Genomic DNA, 16,382 nt, shown 5'->3' with positions numbered 1-16,382 from the left:
GCTCATCGTCGAGCTTGCTAGCTTTCGCGCGTCCCTCGCCGCCGCTGGTGCAGTCCTGTGAGCCTGTCGCCGCCAGGAGAGGCCCCGCATGGCCACAAACGCCGATGCCGCCCCCCCTGAGTCCGCCACTGCCAGGAGAGGCCCACGCTGTATCAAACAGTCGATTGTGAGCGTGGCATATCCCTTTTTCACTAAATTCATTGGCTCTACACTACGTATTGATCGAATCTCATTTAGCCAGTGATGTATCTCTGACACATACATGTTCATAGCTTAAGGGAAAGAATCATTAAAACTAGGGTACATCGTAGTCGTCATTATAAAATCAATCACAAACCGCGAGTGTTACAGTCCTTAACAGTCGATTTTCTTCTCGTATCGGTTAGCCCACTGGATCACAGGCACGGGTGAGCCAACCACTCACCTGTGTTGTCGACCACGACTAACGTTGTCTGACCACACACCATGACTAGAGGTACGACAACGATAGTTCATGGTCGGCATCACTAGTGTGTGCTCGACAACACTAGTGAGTGGTCGGATATTCCCCGTACCAGTGGGCTAACACTGGCTGCTCCCAAAGCGGCACACTTAAAATTGTCTGGGCAAGACCGACATGTTCCACCTTAAATTACTGATAAACTTTCTCTCATTGTCAATTGCAGGTCAAATTGACTGGCACGCCCTCAAGAAGAATTCGCAGGGTCGACTGGTCCTACAATGAAGCTAAGCAGATCATCCAGCCTTGCTCCAAGCAGATCCTTCTAGTTTGTTGTGTGCCCCGGCATATTGACACATTTTTGCGCCAACACACTGTTCTGGCACGCTTGGTGGGACACCACAATCGTCATGGCGACGTACAACAACAGTGACATTCTTATGGTAGCTTATGAAGACCTACCTGATGAGGATAAAGATGTCATCGGCAAAGCTATAGAAGAATTTTAGAATAAGTGTTTATTGTCCTACACCAAGACACGTGATAATAAAGTTGTTCAGAAATATCCACTACCAAGAGTTTTATTGCATAGGGCGGTCAAATACAGACGAAGCTGAGGATAGACATTTCTTCGTAGAGGCTGTTAACAAATCTGTTCATGATGCCATATTGCACCATAATATGGTTTTCTTGAATACATTCCACAATATCATGAAAGAGGTGTTCCATGGATATCCTAATTGATTAGGTTGGACCGATTTGCTACAATATTCCACATCCGTCGACTCAGGGGACTAATCAAGCCGGTACCAGCCATCAAGAAGCAGCACCAACTGGTAATGATGATGTCCAGACAGTTCAGAGCTCATCTGAGCAAGTTCAAGGTATTACCACTAACCAGATGCAGTACAATCCTGGACCATTTATACAGCACAGCCGACGAGGCAAGCTCAGAATCAAGTGGTTAATTTTTGCACATCAGGCCAAATACCATCGTCGGCTCAAAAAATAGCGCCACCTGTCCAAAGGATTTGGAGAGATATAGATCCTGACTATCTACAACTAGAGACTTCAAGCAGCAAACTAGCAAAGGACCCAACAGATAGAGATTCTACAAGGATATCATTATAGAACGGATTACAATACCCTGCATATGATTCTAAACCCGGGGTATCAAGGTATCCAAATTTTAATCCACAGATGAGTCAACAATTGTAGAGAAATCTAGATTCGAGTGCTGATGAGTTGTTGCTTAGAGTAACCGAGATGATGAAGAATCAGTTCCGGTTTAAAGCCAAAAGGGCAGACCTTCTCGTACAAACACCCATATCCAGAGTGGTATGATTTGGTCGCTCTTCCTACAAATTATAGGCTCCCGGAGTTCGCTAAGTTCACTAGCCAGGATAGCACAAGTACAATAGAACATGTCAGTCGGTATCTTACATAGTTGGGCGAAGCATCCATTGAAGAGGCCCATCAAGTTTGATTCTTCTCCTTGTCCCTGTCAGGACCAGCCTTCACTTAGTTTTCATCATTACCAGTCAATTCTATCATCAATTAGGCTGACCTAGAGAAGAAGTTTCATACATATTTTTATACTGGGATAGGAGAAAAGAAAATTACCGATTTGACGACCATAAGGCAGAAAACTAACGAATCGAGTACCGAGTTTCTCCAGAGGTTCCGAGAGATAAAAAATTTGTGCTTCTCATTGAACTTGGCTGATGATCAGCTAGCTGCTTTGGTCGTTCAAGGAATGTTGCCAACATAGAGAGAGAAGCTGCTAGGGCAAGAGTTTGACAATTTGGGACAATTGGCTCAACGAGTAGCAGCGCTCAATAACCAATTTTAGAATATGCGTAGAGATACCCGATTCCAAAAGAGTACCGCAATTGCCGAAGCCCATAATCCATATTCAGTTGATGACGGCTATGAGGACGACAAAGAAGAAGAAATTGTTGTGGCTGAATGGAATTGGGGTAAGAAGACAGTAATGGTGCCAAATCCTTGGGGAAAAGGAGTTGAAGAGAGCTATGATTTTGACGTCACAAAATCGGACAAACTCTTCGATTTCTTGCTTGAGAGGGGACATATCAAATTGTCTGACAATCATGTTATGTTGTCCTCCTGATCAGTTGAAGAATAAAAAGTTCTACAAGTTTCACAACGCTACTTCTCATTCCACTAATGAGTGCAGAGTTTTCTGACAACATATACAGAGGGCTATTTAGCAAGGGAAGCTCAAATTGGATACACCTTGAAAGATGAAAGTTGATGATAATTCTTTCCCAAGGGATCAGAACATGGTTGATGCTAGGTTGCTCAAAGGGAAAAACTAAAGTCCTGACATCAGCTAGGGCCAAAGAAGCCGGAACCATCGACCCAAAGATGCAAATATCGGTTGATGAGTATAGAGAGATTAAAAGACATCATGATCAATAGAAGAGCCGATATGAGCAAGGAGAGATGTCAAGGGACGGAGCAATAAGGCCACGTGTCACATCTCGAATTTTGTTGAATAAATGGCAGCGACAGAAGAAAAAAGGATTATTAGTGTTGGTTACAAGAGAAAGAATACCAGCATTAACAAGAAGAGGAGAGGTACGAAAGGAAACAGACTAAATCACATTAGAATTGTCCTTTCTTCAGACATTGCTGGAATAAAGCTTTGAAATTGCCTACTAGAAATAATTGCCCAGAGTGCAGTGAGCAATATTAGAAGTTTAGGCAATCTCAAGCCAACCGCCGATCTATCCATGCTCGAGATGAGTATCATCATAATATGGATCAGCGCTTAAAAAATAGAAGTATTCATGATCGGCTAGAAAAGCAAGTTGTTGATCAAAACTAGGCTGGTTATGAAGAAGAAGATAATGAAGAATATGTTTGGCAGGAAGGGCAATAGTGTTCAGGAGGTTTAACAAGAAACCAGAAAAAGAAGGGTGCAACACCTAAGGAACAGAGAGCTAGAATAGGCTCAGACGTCTGATAGACCTCAGGTATGGTGTGCTAAACGAACAACCGATGGGGGGCAATCATCGGCTAATATTCAAATGGCTTTTTCTGTTGCCATCGAAATTTAGAGTTCTAGCAAACCAAGGAGTCTATTCAGATTTCAATGAATCGAAGTATGAGGAGATAGTTGCCAAATTGGCAGTTGTACAATAAGCTATATTTGATAAGCAAGTCAAGCATCGGCACTTAAAAGCTTTATATGTAAAATGTTTCATTGATGGGAAGTCGATGAGCAAGATGTTGGTAGATGGAGGTGCTTCTGTCAATCTCATGTCGTATACTACCTTTCGCAAACTTGGCAAGGGACCAAGAGATTTGATTGAGACCGACATGATGCTTAAGGATTTTGGGGGTAATACATCTAAGACCAGAGGGGCAATGAACATCGAACTAACAATCGGAAGTAAGACTTTGCTCACCATATTCTTCATCATTGATGAAAAAGGTTCATACAGTTTACTCCTTGGTCATGACTGGATTCATGCAAATTGTTGTGTACCATCAACCATGCATCAATGTTTGATTCAGTGACATGGAGATGATGTTGAGCTGGTTCATGCTGATGAATCTATGAATATCACAGCAGTCGATCCAGTATATTGGGAACTGGAAGACTTCGAGTGTTTTTCTGGCAAGCTATGGGAAGGAGGCTTCATTAGGATCAGTGATGAAAGCTAACAGCCGATCCAAGCAGTTGGTTTTAAGAGTTTGTTTTATGGTACGGATGGTAAACTGGGACATGGCTTTACGTTGGCCAGGTGAATTAGAAGAGATAGATATTGGTTCTGGAGATAGGCCTAGGCCGACGTATATAAGTGCTAAGTTGGATCCTAAGTACAAGCAAGAGTTGGTAGATTTATTAAAGGAATTTAAAGATTGTTTCGCTTGGGAATATTATGAGATGTCTGGCCTATACCGATCAATTGTTGAACATCGATTGCTAATCAAGCCTGGATATCGGCCATTTAAACAAGCTCCAAGGAGATTCAACCCAAATGTTCTCAATGATATCAAAAAGAAGACTGAAAGATTACTAGAAGCGAAATTTATCTGACCATGCTGATATGCAGAGTGGATATCGAATGTTGTTCCTGTATATAAGAAAAATGGTAAATTAAGAGTTTGCATCGATTTTAGAGATCTGAACAAGGCTACACCCATAGATGGTTATCCGATACCGATAGCTGATATGCTGGTAGATGTAGTGGCCAGGCATAAGGTTATTAGTTTCATAGATGACAATGCAGGGTATAATAAAATTTTTATGGCTGAGGAAGACATAGCAAGAACAACTTTTAGGTGCCCTGGCGCAATCTGTTTATTTGAATGGGTTGTGATGACCTTTGGTTTAAAGAATGCCGGTGCAACTTATCAAAGGACGATGAATTATATTTTTCGTAAGTTGATCGGCAGGATTGTTGAAATCTATATTGACGATGTGATGGTAAAGTCTAAGGGATACAAGGAACATCTAGCTGATTTGCGGGAGACTTTGGAGTGCACAAGAAAACATGGTCTAAAGATGAATCCCAATAAGTGTGCCTTTGGAGTATCAGCTGGGCAATTTTGGGTTTTATGGTCCACAAGAGAGGAATCAAAGTTGGTCAAAAAGTATGAAGGCAATAGATGAGGCAGTACCCCCGACTACTAAAATAGAGTTACAATCTTTGCTTTGTAAGATTAATTTTATCAGGAGGTTTATTTCAAACTTGTCGGAAAAGGTTCTACCATTTTCTCCCTTGTTGAAGCTAAAAAATAATCAAGAATTTAGATGGGGTGACGTACAACAAAAGGCGTTTGAGGATATAAAAGAAATATATTAAATATCCACCCATGCTGGTCCCTCGGCTAAGGTAAACCTTTTAAGTTGTATGTATCAAGCCGATGACCAAACGATCAGATCGGCCTTAATGCAAGAGTTTGAAGGAAAAGAACGAGTTGTTTTCTATCTAAGTAGAAGACTTTTGGATTCAGAAACAAGATATTCTCCTATTGAAAAGTTATGCTTGTGCTTATATTTCTCTTGCACTAAGTTACGACATTACTTATTATCGGCTGAGTGTATAGTTGTTTCCAAGGCTGATGTAATTAAGCACATGCTATCAATGCCAATATTAAACGGGAGAATAGGGAAGTGGATTCTCACATTGTCAAATTTGACTTGAAGTACAAATCAGCTAAAGCAGTCAAAGGGCAAGTAATAGCCTGATTTCATCACCCAGCATCATAAGCCAAGTGTTGGCTATGTAGAGCCGATACCTTGGACGTTATTCTTTGATGGATCATTATGCAAGCAAGGTGGTGGCATTGGTGTTGTTATTATTTCAGCCTCGGGGGGCAAGTTTTGAGTTTGCTTTTCCGACTGAACCAATGACTACCAAAAACCAAGCAGAATACGAAGCTGTTCTTAAGGGGCTTCAACTTCTTCATGAAGTAAAGACCAAGGCAATTGAAGTATTTGAAGATTCATAGTTAATCATTAATCAGTTGATCAGCCTATATGAATGTAAAGATGATATTATGAAGACATACTATGATGAATGCCAGAGGTTGCTCAAAGAGTTTCCTCATATTTCTCTTTAGCATATTCCGGGAGCACAGAATCAAGAGGCTAATCATTTGGCTCAAAGTGCATTCAGGTTATCGAGTATTTCAAGAGATCTTAAGTAGTGAGGCCGATTGGAGAGTTGAAATAGCCAATTATCTTAAGAACCCATCATGGAAGGTTACCAGGAAGCTAAGATATAAATCAACTAAATATATTTTGCTAGATGATCAGCTATATTACAAGACAATCGATGGGGTGTTGCTTAAATGCTTAAATCAAGAAAAAGCTAAGGTGTTGATGGATGAAGTACATGAAGGGATATTGGAGCTCATCAATCGGCTTATAAGATGAATGGATTATTCATAGGACTAGATATTTCTGGTCAACAATGCTGGAAGATTATTTTGAATATTATAAGAAGTGCCAGGATTGTCAATGTTTTGGTAATGTTCAGAGATTGCCCACATTGGCTATGAATCCAATAATCAAACCATGGTCATTTTGAGGTTGGGGAATTGATCTAATTGGCGAGATTTTTCCGCCTTCAAGTAAAGGACATAAGTTTATATTGGTAGCGATAGATTACTTCACTAAGTGGGTTGAGGCAATTCCTTTAAGGACGGTAACCTCAAAGAACATGGTTGATTTTGTCAAGGAGCATATTGTATATCATTTTGTAATTCCTCAAACTATCACTACTGATCAAGGAACAATGTTCACATCAGAAGAGTTTAGAGATTTTGCTGCCAGTATGGGGATTAAGTTATAAATTCTTCTCTTTACTATGCTCAGGCTAATGGTCAGGCCGAGGCATCCAATCAAATTATGATTAAGCTGATCAAGAAAAAGATCAAAGAGCATCCAAGGAAGTGGTATTCAATGCTTAATGAGGCATTATGGGCATATAGGATGGCCTATCATGGATCGGTTAAAGTATCACCTTATGAGCTTGTGTATGGTCATAATGCAGTCCTTCTTTGGGAGATTCAAACTGGATCGAGGCGTGTCACGTTGCAAAATGATTTGTCAGCCAAAGTTTACAAGAATCTTATGATAGATGACTTAGAAGACTTAAGTTGTCATCGGCTGCGCACTCTCGAGAACATTGAGGCCAATAAGCTAAGAATTGCGAAGTATTACAATAAGAAGGTCAAAAGCAAACAATTTTCTGAAGGAGACTTGGTTTGGAAGGTAAAATTGTCGATTGGGTCGAGAGATAGCAAGTTCGGAAAATGGTTACCTAATTAGGAGGGACCTTATCGGATTAAACGTTGTGCGTCCTGGCAATGCTTATATTTTGGAAACGCTGGGAGGAGAAGAGGAATTTGATAGAGCAATCAATGGGAAATATCTAAAGAAATATTATCCTAGTATTGGGACTAATACTTGATAGCCGATTTGTTCAGTCATTGGCTCTAATAGCCGGTACTAGAAAGGTATCGCCTATAGTTCAAAAATAGACCCGAAGGGGTAAAAGCCAATATAATATGTATCACCTATAGAGCGAAACAAGCACAGGTGAATTGGTACAGGGAACATAAGTACAGAGCAAAAGAGAAGTCACTTAAAACGAAGAGATTGTTTGCTAAACTTCTCATATTACAAGCTAGAGGCCAGGAAACACTTTATTCACTATGTCTTCGGCCTAGGAAGCAAGGGCTACGAAGTTGGCGGCGTTGAAGAAGTTCTTGACCAGGCGCTCATGATCCTTAGGGTGTTTGGTGGCTGGGAAACCATGGGGAAGAAGTCGAAGCTCATGGCCAGAACGAGCTTGCACAATAGCCAATGCCACGACAGCACCATGACAAACACCATGAAGGGCAACCTCTCTGACGTGGTTGTGTTGAATCATGTATGATCTTGGTTTGTATGTTGGTTTGTGTTTACACCAGAATTTAGGAAGAAGAACGCTAGGAACTTGAAAGCTTCCAAGATTGTGTCATCAAGGAATCGATTGCACAAGGATCGATATCAGCTGATTTAGATGTGGCACTAGAATCGGCTCTCTTCGGACGATGTCAACAGGTAATGACGATGAGCTACAGTTGGCGTTGAGAAAGACATGTCGAACTCTATAAAAAGGAAAAGATTAGGGTCCAAGTTATCTTAAGTTAAGAATGTTTTCTCTTATACCAAAAGTTGTAATGAGTCGTACTTGAGTAGGATTCATACTTAGGTTCTGGGTATAAATATTGGACCCCTGACTATTGTAAAAAGCACATCCAATCAATCAATACAAATTATTTTTTTGGCTCTGTGCTAACCCTTAGGAGTAGGAGTAGTGTAGATCTTGGTGAGTTCTTCAACAAGCTGGGCTGCATCGGTCCACTCGACCTCCGGCTTATCTATAAGTACCGTCATGGCTTATACTCTGGTTTGTAAGGTTGCATCGGTTAAGTTCGATGTCCACTACGAGCCCTAGTATAAGCTAGTTGTCGATCCTTATCTAGTTCAAGTACGGCTGCATCGGTTAAGTTCGACCTCCACTGCTCGAATTAGATTAAGGTCAAGTTATCGGCTCTACCTAAGGGTGGCATCCTTCAGGTAGATTCATTAAGTTACCGATCTTGCTGATGTTCTTATTGTCATTAGTTTTTCAGCAACATCAACCTGCCCGATCAAGATCAAACTAGATCGGCCTCATATCCTTTTGGTCCCTCATTTATTTGCCACATTGCTATGATTCTTATTTTAAACGATGGAATATGTTTCATCGGCTGTCCTACTTCGATCTTGATCATGCATAGTACGTAGTTAAGGCATGTCTGATCTTGAGAAGGTTTACTAACTAGTTGAATCTGGTCTATAGCTCGCTATTATGGATGTATCGATCCGGTCAACCCCCACTATTAGTACTTTAGATCGGAGGATGCTAACTGGTAGATTTGCTTTGGATCAGGCATGACCTTGGCTGTTTGCTATGCCTGCATTGGCTAAATAGCTGATCAGCCTGCACTTTAACGCTCATAGTGTGTTTTCATGATCCTATTAAATATGAGTAGATCTATTTTCTTTAAAGATTTAATCTGTTATCTTTATTATGGCTATCATCGATCCGGTCGATCCCCACTATTAAAGATGATAGGTTAGATTTGAGGAGTTGATAGGTCTGTTCGTATTGAATAGCCAATTATTCACATGCTATGATCCTTTTTCTACCTGAATCGGCTCTTTTAGCTAATTCGCCCGCACCTTCACAGATATGACACGCTTTCATGAACCTATTGAAGTATGGTTGGTTCTACGGGTTTTCTGGCTCTAGACTATCATCATCATCATAACTACATCGATCCAGTCGAACCTCACTGTTGAAGGTAATGGATTAGATCTAGACGGTTTGTGGGTCTGTCTGTATCAAACAGTCTATTGTGAGCGTGGCATATCCCTTTTTCACTAAATTTATTGGCTCTGCACTACGTATTGATCGAATCTCATTTAGCTAGTGATGTATCTCTAACACATACATGTTAATAGCTTAAGGGAAGAACTATTAAAACTAGGTACATCGTAGTTGTCATTATAAAATAAATCACAAACCGTGAGTGTTATAGTCCTTAACAGCCAATTTTCTTCTCATATCGGTTATTCTCGTATCGGTTAGCCCACTGAATCATAGGCACGGGTGAGCCAATCACTCACCTGCGTTGCCGACCATGACTAACATTGTTCGACCACACACCATGACTAGAGGTAGGACAACGATAGTTCGTAGTCGGCATCACCAGTGTGTGCTCGACAACACTAGTGAGTGGTCGGATATTCCCCGTACCAGTGGGCTAACACTGGCTGCTCCCGAAGTGGCACACTTAGAATTGTCTAGGCAAGACTGGCATGTTCCACCTTAAATTACTGATAAACTTTTTATCCTTGTCAATTGCAGGTCAAATTGATTGGCACTGCCCTCGGAAGGAATTCATAGGGTTGACTGGTCCTGCGTTGAAGCCAAGCGGATCATCCAGCCTTGCTCCATCAAGCAGATCCTTCCTGGCTTGTTGTGTGCCCCGACGCATTGACACATTTTTGTGCCGATAGTTTGTTTGAGATCCTTCGTGATTTCATCGGACTACTGGGTTTATATGGGCTCAAGTATGACGGTTTGATCACTTCGGTGATTGCTATTATACTTATGCTCTTATAAATTGGACGGTTCTATTACATAATTATCTGCATGTATCAAAAAAATCTATAGATAGGTAGCCCTATAATCTTTTTGAGAATATTTTAAAACTCTTAGTTGTGAGACTGGGCATACCACATGTAGTCATGCTAATACAATTATCTTATGGAAGTTCATCTTCTCCAAATAGTGTTGCATCATATTTTTCTCAACCACTAGAACATATTGAATCACTGATATACCATCAAGTGAATCAATGTCTTTAATCTTTTTAATATCATTTGGAATTTATGCTCCTGAAGAACAATTCAACTCAAATCCACTCCTCAGCTTTCGATATTTCCGTACAAAAGACCCTCTTGGGCAGTAAACACCTGGAGTGTGGGCATTCTATACCGATGATTGAAAGACAAGTCCGACAAGGTTCTATCAGACGCAGCCTAAGTCCCAAAGAGCTCTTTTTCCATACATTAGATCTCTTTTTGTCATACTAATACCAGCAGCAAAATTATCACATAACTTTTGAGTTGCCCATGATGTCTCAGTCAGTATGACGTGTGCATGTATCATTGAATGAGTTATTCTATCATGCGAAGGAGGGAAATTCCATTAGTTTTGTTGTATTCCATAAGATTCACTTCAGACTTTGGGACTTTTAGTGTGAACACTTCATTTAGAGCAATAGAATCTAGATTATCATCCGATGACTTTTCTAACAGAATTCTAACATCTTTTGGAGTTATATTCTCATCAATAACATAATGTTGCCTGAGTTCTATCATCATTTGGAAACTTCCCATACTGGTATCGAGGAATCATTGGCCCCAGGATGGCTCATATTTATGATATTCCTTGAGATCTATAACAAAGCTCATACTTCGCCCAGTTTTTATCGATAGTTGTAGCTCCCTTCAAGAAACGACGGTTAAAGGTTTATCTACCATCATGCACTGCTAGATTATGTGTGAATGCTCAGACCTACATTTGTGAAGTACAAATTATGACTTAACGTAAGGAAAGTTGAAGTAATAATAAGTTCATAGCTCCAACTTTACTTTCAGCATTTGCTGAAAAGCATTAAAATCAAATAGGTATCCAAAGTAACAAACTAAATCAAATTAAAGCATACCAGAGACAATACAATCAAACACGAGAAGTAAAATATAAATAACCAAAAAGATACAGCAGTCCAAGCCTATGCATGAGAAGCCCTTGTCTTAAAATATAATATATATCAGCATACGTTAACATCAATTAAATGCATAACAGGAAATAGAAACAAAACACATGCTCAATGCAACCAACAAGAACAAAACTGAAGCATGTTGAGATATGAGCCATGAACATTGTATTGTTCATCATAGTGGTTCAGTTCTTTCAGTTCAAATATTTTATGCAAGAAATTATTTACAAGACACAACATGAAAAACTATTCTCCTAGAGAAGGATTCGCTCCTATGGTTTATTTAAGCATTAGATGTAATAATTCTTACATTTTCTAACAAAAATTAGCATAGGCATCTACTAAGTATACAAATTAAAATTCCTAGAACACTAAAGATGCACAAATCCCATTAAGATCCCATCCTATCACAACCAACATAATAACTATGTTGCTTCAAAAGAACCGAAGCAAACAGGGGGGGGGGGAACCATCACACTACCAAACCTTTGGTTTATACAAATTGACACTTAGGCCTAAGTAAAACTCCATAAACAATGGCACATGATTATACTCCAAAGGCTCACACAACCCATGAATTCTGGATACAATAGTGTTAGCGCTAGGTTGCTTGAGACTGAGGGATATGAAGTGCTGAATAGATCAATTTAAGCAGCAACTAACAGAGAAGGCCGATGGGATCACAAGTAGAACGATTAGAGCTGGAACATACATCGTATTTTGATACAAGCTTGAGGAGCATACATGAGTACTTAGCTTAAGGTCTCAAATGATCACTACTGTAAGGCTTACTGAAGTCCTCTCAACCATCTCAACCTTATAGCCTTTCACCCTTGTCTGCTACAAACCATTTCCATGGCAATGAGATAACCAAAGACAAAAACTATTGCCCATAGGTTTTGCTTCACAAAGCCCATCCCAACATTCCCAGAATCAACATGTGAGGCTATCTCTTGTAGTTAAGCTGCACCTCTATACGCCTGAGAATGACCATATATACTCTTTCTGTTTGGGAGCTGCCAAAAAGCTACCAATTGTTCTCAACATGTCTTCTTTGCTATACGTTTCATCTTGGATTCCCACTGATGGTTGTACAAAATAGAACACAAAGAGATATTATTTGTCAATGACCTCTTGAATTATCACTTACTATCAATTTATATTTATACAATATCTACCAACCTCAGAGGAGAGAAGAATTGCAATGACTTCTACGTACTCTGTCATAGGACATGCCAATCCCAGACAAACAATTAGCAAACCTATCATGCAAGAACTTGAAAATAGCATCTAAAGTATCTTTTAGGTATTTCAAGCGACCAACCATGCTTATGGACTCTCTAAGTGTCGAACGGTCGGTGCTGACGGTCTGACAATGCCTCGGTGAAAGTTTCTAAGTGTGGGACTTCACGGATGATCCGTCCTTGACCGCAGATGATCTGTGAAATTAAATTGATAGAACCCAAAGCTAAATAGTTTGGTATGTCAATTTTATAATTCAGGCGGACGCTCTGTGGAGTTATTAGGTCTGTGTGGCATTCGCGGACGATCCGTCAATCCGTGGAATGCTGTTCAATGCAGAATATTGCATCTCAAAATGGAAATCTTGCTTTAGGGTTCTTTCATGTCAAATTCCTTGCTAGTGTGGTTCCTAAGACACTATAGAGCATATCTAGCTAGTTGGTTGAAGCTACATTGTGTGCAAACTAGCTCTAGGTCATTGGTGAAGGTTTCTAGGTGTATGTGACCATGTGAAGCAAGAAATGGTGTTGAGCTCGATTCATACTCACCAAGGTTGCTACTAGTGGCTGTGAAGCTTCTCAAAGTGATGGAGAAGCAAGATCCAACCCCTGGCTCCTCGGGCTCCTTCTTCTTGCTTGCTTCACCTCTTCCCAGATCCAATGTGGTGTGGAAGAGAGGGCTCCTCCCTCTTCTCTCCCCACCCCTTGTGGTGGTCGACCTCTTGATCAGTCCATGGTGCTTAGCAGCTGGGGTAGCCTCAAATCCTCCCCTTCTTCTCCTTCCCCTTGCTTGGGTGTGAGAGAGTGTAGGGAGAGAGAGAGAGAGAGAGAGAGTAGGAGTGGGAATGAGCTGAATGAGCTCTGCTAGTGCTATGTGTCGTGCTGGTCAAAGTTTGGACATGTGTGGTGACTTGTGGGGCCAAGTGAGCTCCACTAATGACACCTCATATTTCTGCATGGCTGATTTTGATGGACCGTCCGTCCTTGTGGTTGGACGCTCGTCATTGCACGAGTGCTTGACAGCTATCTGTCTATGATAAAGTTTTAATGGACGCTCCGTCGTGATTGACGAACGCTTCGCCAAAATAGGTAGAGTGCAGTTTTTGTCTTGACAGTTTGGTTTTCAATTTGAATTTCAAATGCACATGATGCTCATGATGAAGATGAAATTGAACATGTCATGACTGGGTCATGACAATTACCATAGCAATTATCTGTCATAACCTAAAATTTTCATTTTGGGTTGTGAATATAAAACACTAAATAAAATAAAAAAATTAATTGTTTTCCTAAAATTAAACTAATTTTAGTTAATTTCTTGAGTACTTAGATAGCGAAAAAATATAATTTTCTATTTTTAATAATTTAATTTAATTGTTTGCTTGCCATCACGATGTTTGCATCAATTTTATTATGTGAATGGTGAAAAGATTAATAAGTTTTTAAAATTGGAAAAGTCTCAAAGCAGTATTGTCCTATTTTAAAATTGAAGTTTTAAAAAGAAGTTTAAATCAAGTCTTATAATTTTTTCTCAAAATCCATCTTTAAATCTAGTTTCTAAATTCTAGTCAAAATCTTAAATCATTGTTTCGGTAAGATCATTTCAATAGGCCAAACTTCTCTTCCACCTAATCTTTTTATTCATATAATGTGGCCATACAATTACCTTCCTTTCTTTTTTTTTGTCTACAGCCATTTTACCCTTTCTACTATGGATTCTCGCTTGGGTCCTCCAACTAAAGAAGTGACCAATTGGGTTCTTCAAATAATGCCGCGCCCGAGTAGAAGTTCAAATCCCACCACGCCACCTCTATATATGCCTACGTGGATGTGCCAACGTGAATGAGACCATGCGAAACTTGCAGATCCCCCTCCCTCCCCCATCTCCTCCACGTCCACTCTCCCCTCTGTCTCCTATCGGTCCTATGCTCGCCTGCTATGCATGGGCTCCAAATGCACATGCTCAGCGGCCATGGAACAAACATAGCGAGGTGGACTACGGGAGGGTGGGATTGCAAAGGGAGAGATATTGAGAGGGAGGTGGCGGCGACGTGGTGAGTTTTGTACCTTTACTCGAGCGCAACGGTCGAATTAGGACTTGGATGGTCACTTTTTTGTTTGAGGACCTAGGTCAGAATTAGTAGTAGATTGAGGACCCAGATAGTCACTTTTTTTAGTTCGAGGAATCAACTGAGAATCCATGAAAAGTTAAGGATCTAGGGCGCATTTTACTCCCAAATAAAAGTTCCATAGACACCTACTAGTTCTATTGTGTGGGTTTATCCAACAAAGAGCAACTGCAGCAAGAGCCCTAAAATTAGGGCCCTACTTTTGATTTGAGGACTCCTATTTTTTAGGCTCATTTTTTACATTAACTTCAACAGGAGCCCTCAAAATCCATTCCAACAAACAATGACATACGGGGCCCACTTGCCATGCCCTCTCCTCTTCTTCGCTCAGCGAGGACTGGCTTGGGTCACGGAGGGGAACACTAGGGAACACATACATCCTCTACCACTAGTGTCGCTTGTCGCTCCTGTTGCTGGGACGAGAATGCCTAGATCTGCTCGGATCGCTAGCCGCTCGAGTCGCCAGGAGGAGCGACTAGGGCAGGAACATCGAGAGGCAGAGAGGAGTAATGCGGCCGAGTTTGGGACCTACTGGGAGGCCACGTGGTCGGGGCCTCCAAGTCACTAGGGGAGGAGAGAGCTACGTGGCCAGCGTCAGAGCTCGTCGGGAGAGGAGTCATGCCGCTGCAATGACCAAGTAGGAGCTAGGTGGAGAGTCCCAAGGAATGAGAGACAAGTGGGTAATTTGATAGTCTCTCATTTTTTAGGGCTCTATAGAAGCACGTTGGACCTCTGTTTTTTGTCTGAGCCCCCAAGTTTTAGTTTAGGGTCTGTTTGAGGGCCCTACTGGAGATGCTCTAATGAACTAGTTGAGGGCTAAATTAAAGTCTAACCTATTAGTCCGTATGTTTGGCTGGAGTGACTATTTTTTTTTAAGTTACTACTCCGTAGCTGTTAGTCCAAGTGATCCAAATAGACCCTAACTAATGACCCAGAAAGACAAAACTTAACATCCCTGCTTCTCATCTATGCTGGGACTTTCGCGTGTGTGGAATCACCGGTGTTTCACTTTTTCTACGCAGATCGTGCTGGCTTCTGCTCATCGCCAACGAAAAGTTTGGAACTGCAGTTTACCAAGTGGCAAAGGAGCGAAAAGCAAGTAGAAACAGAGAATGTGCGGTCTACTATATTTGAGGTTTGGGTACAAATGTCCTTCGGACGCGTTCACATTGCAACTTGGAGCATTAACCGATTTAGAACAGCTCCTGGTGAGCAGCCAAGAGTATGACGGCTGAAAGCAATGTGAAACTTACCCGTTAAGTGTCTGAAAGAAATAAAAAAGAGGTGGAGAAGTCCCTTCCAGTTGAATCAACACGAAGTGATGTTCCACGCGGCCTCTCCCAGCGTGTGTCCTCCTTGGTTCCGTAACACACAAGCCGTCGAAAAACGACAAATTGCATCACCAAAATACGCATGGCAAAATGACATACAGTCGGCAAATCGCATTCAAAGGTTTTATTCCATCGACGAAATAATAAAAAAAAAAGAAACATCGTTTTGGCTTTTCGTGTTGATAAATAAACTGGATGGTTGTTCACTGAACTGAATCAGGTGGACTCAGTGAGACATCAGAGAAGGTGACTGGGAGTGGAAACTAGCCTGAAGTTCAGGCTTCACATATTACAGCAGCCTGCAGCCCTGACGGCAAGCTCAACAATTCAGCGAAGGCAGAATAGCCACACCCACACCAGAAGCTTCTCTGGAACAGTG

Source organism: Miscanthus floridulus, chromosome 6, assembly GCF_019320115.1.
Source record: "Miscanthus floridulus cultivar M001 chromosome 6, ASM1932011v1, whole genome shotgun sequence".
NCBI classification, from domain to species: domain Eukaryota; kingdom Viridiplantae; phylum Streptophyta; class Magnoliopsida; order Poales; family Poaceae; genus Miscanthus; species Miscanthus floridulus.
Note: the sequence above shows the minus strand (reverse complement) of the source record.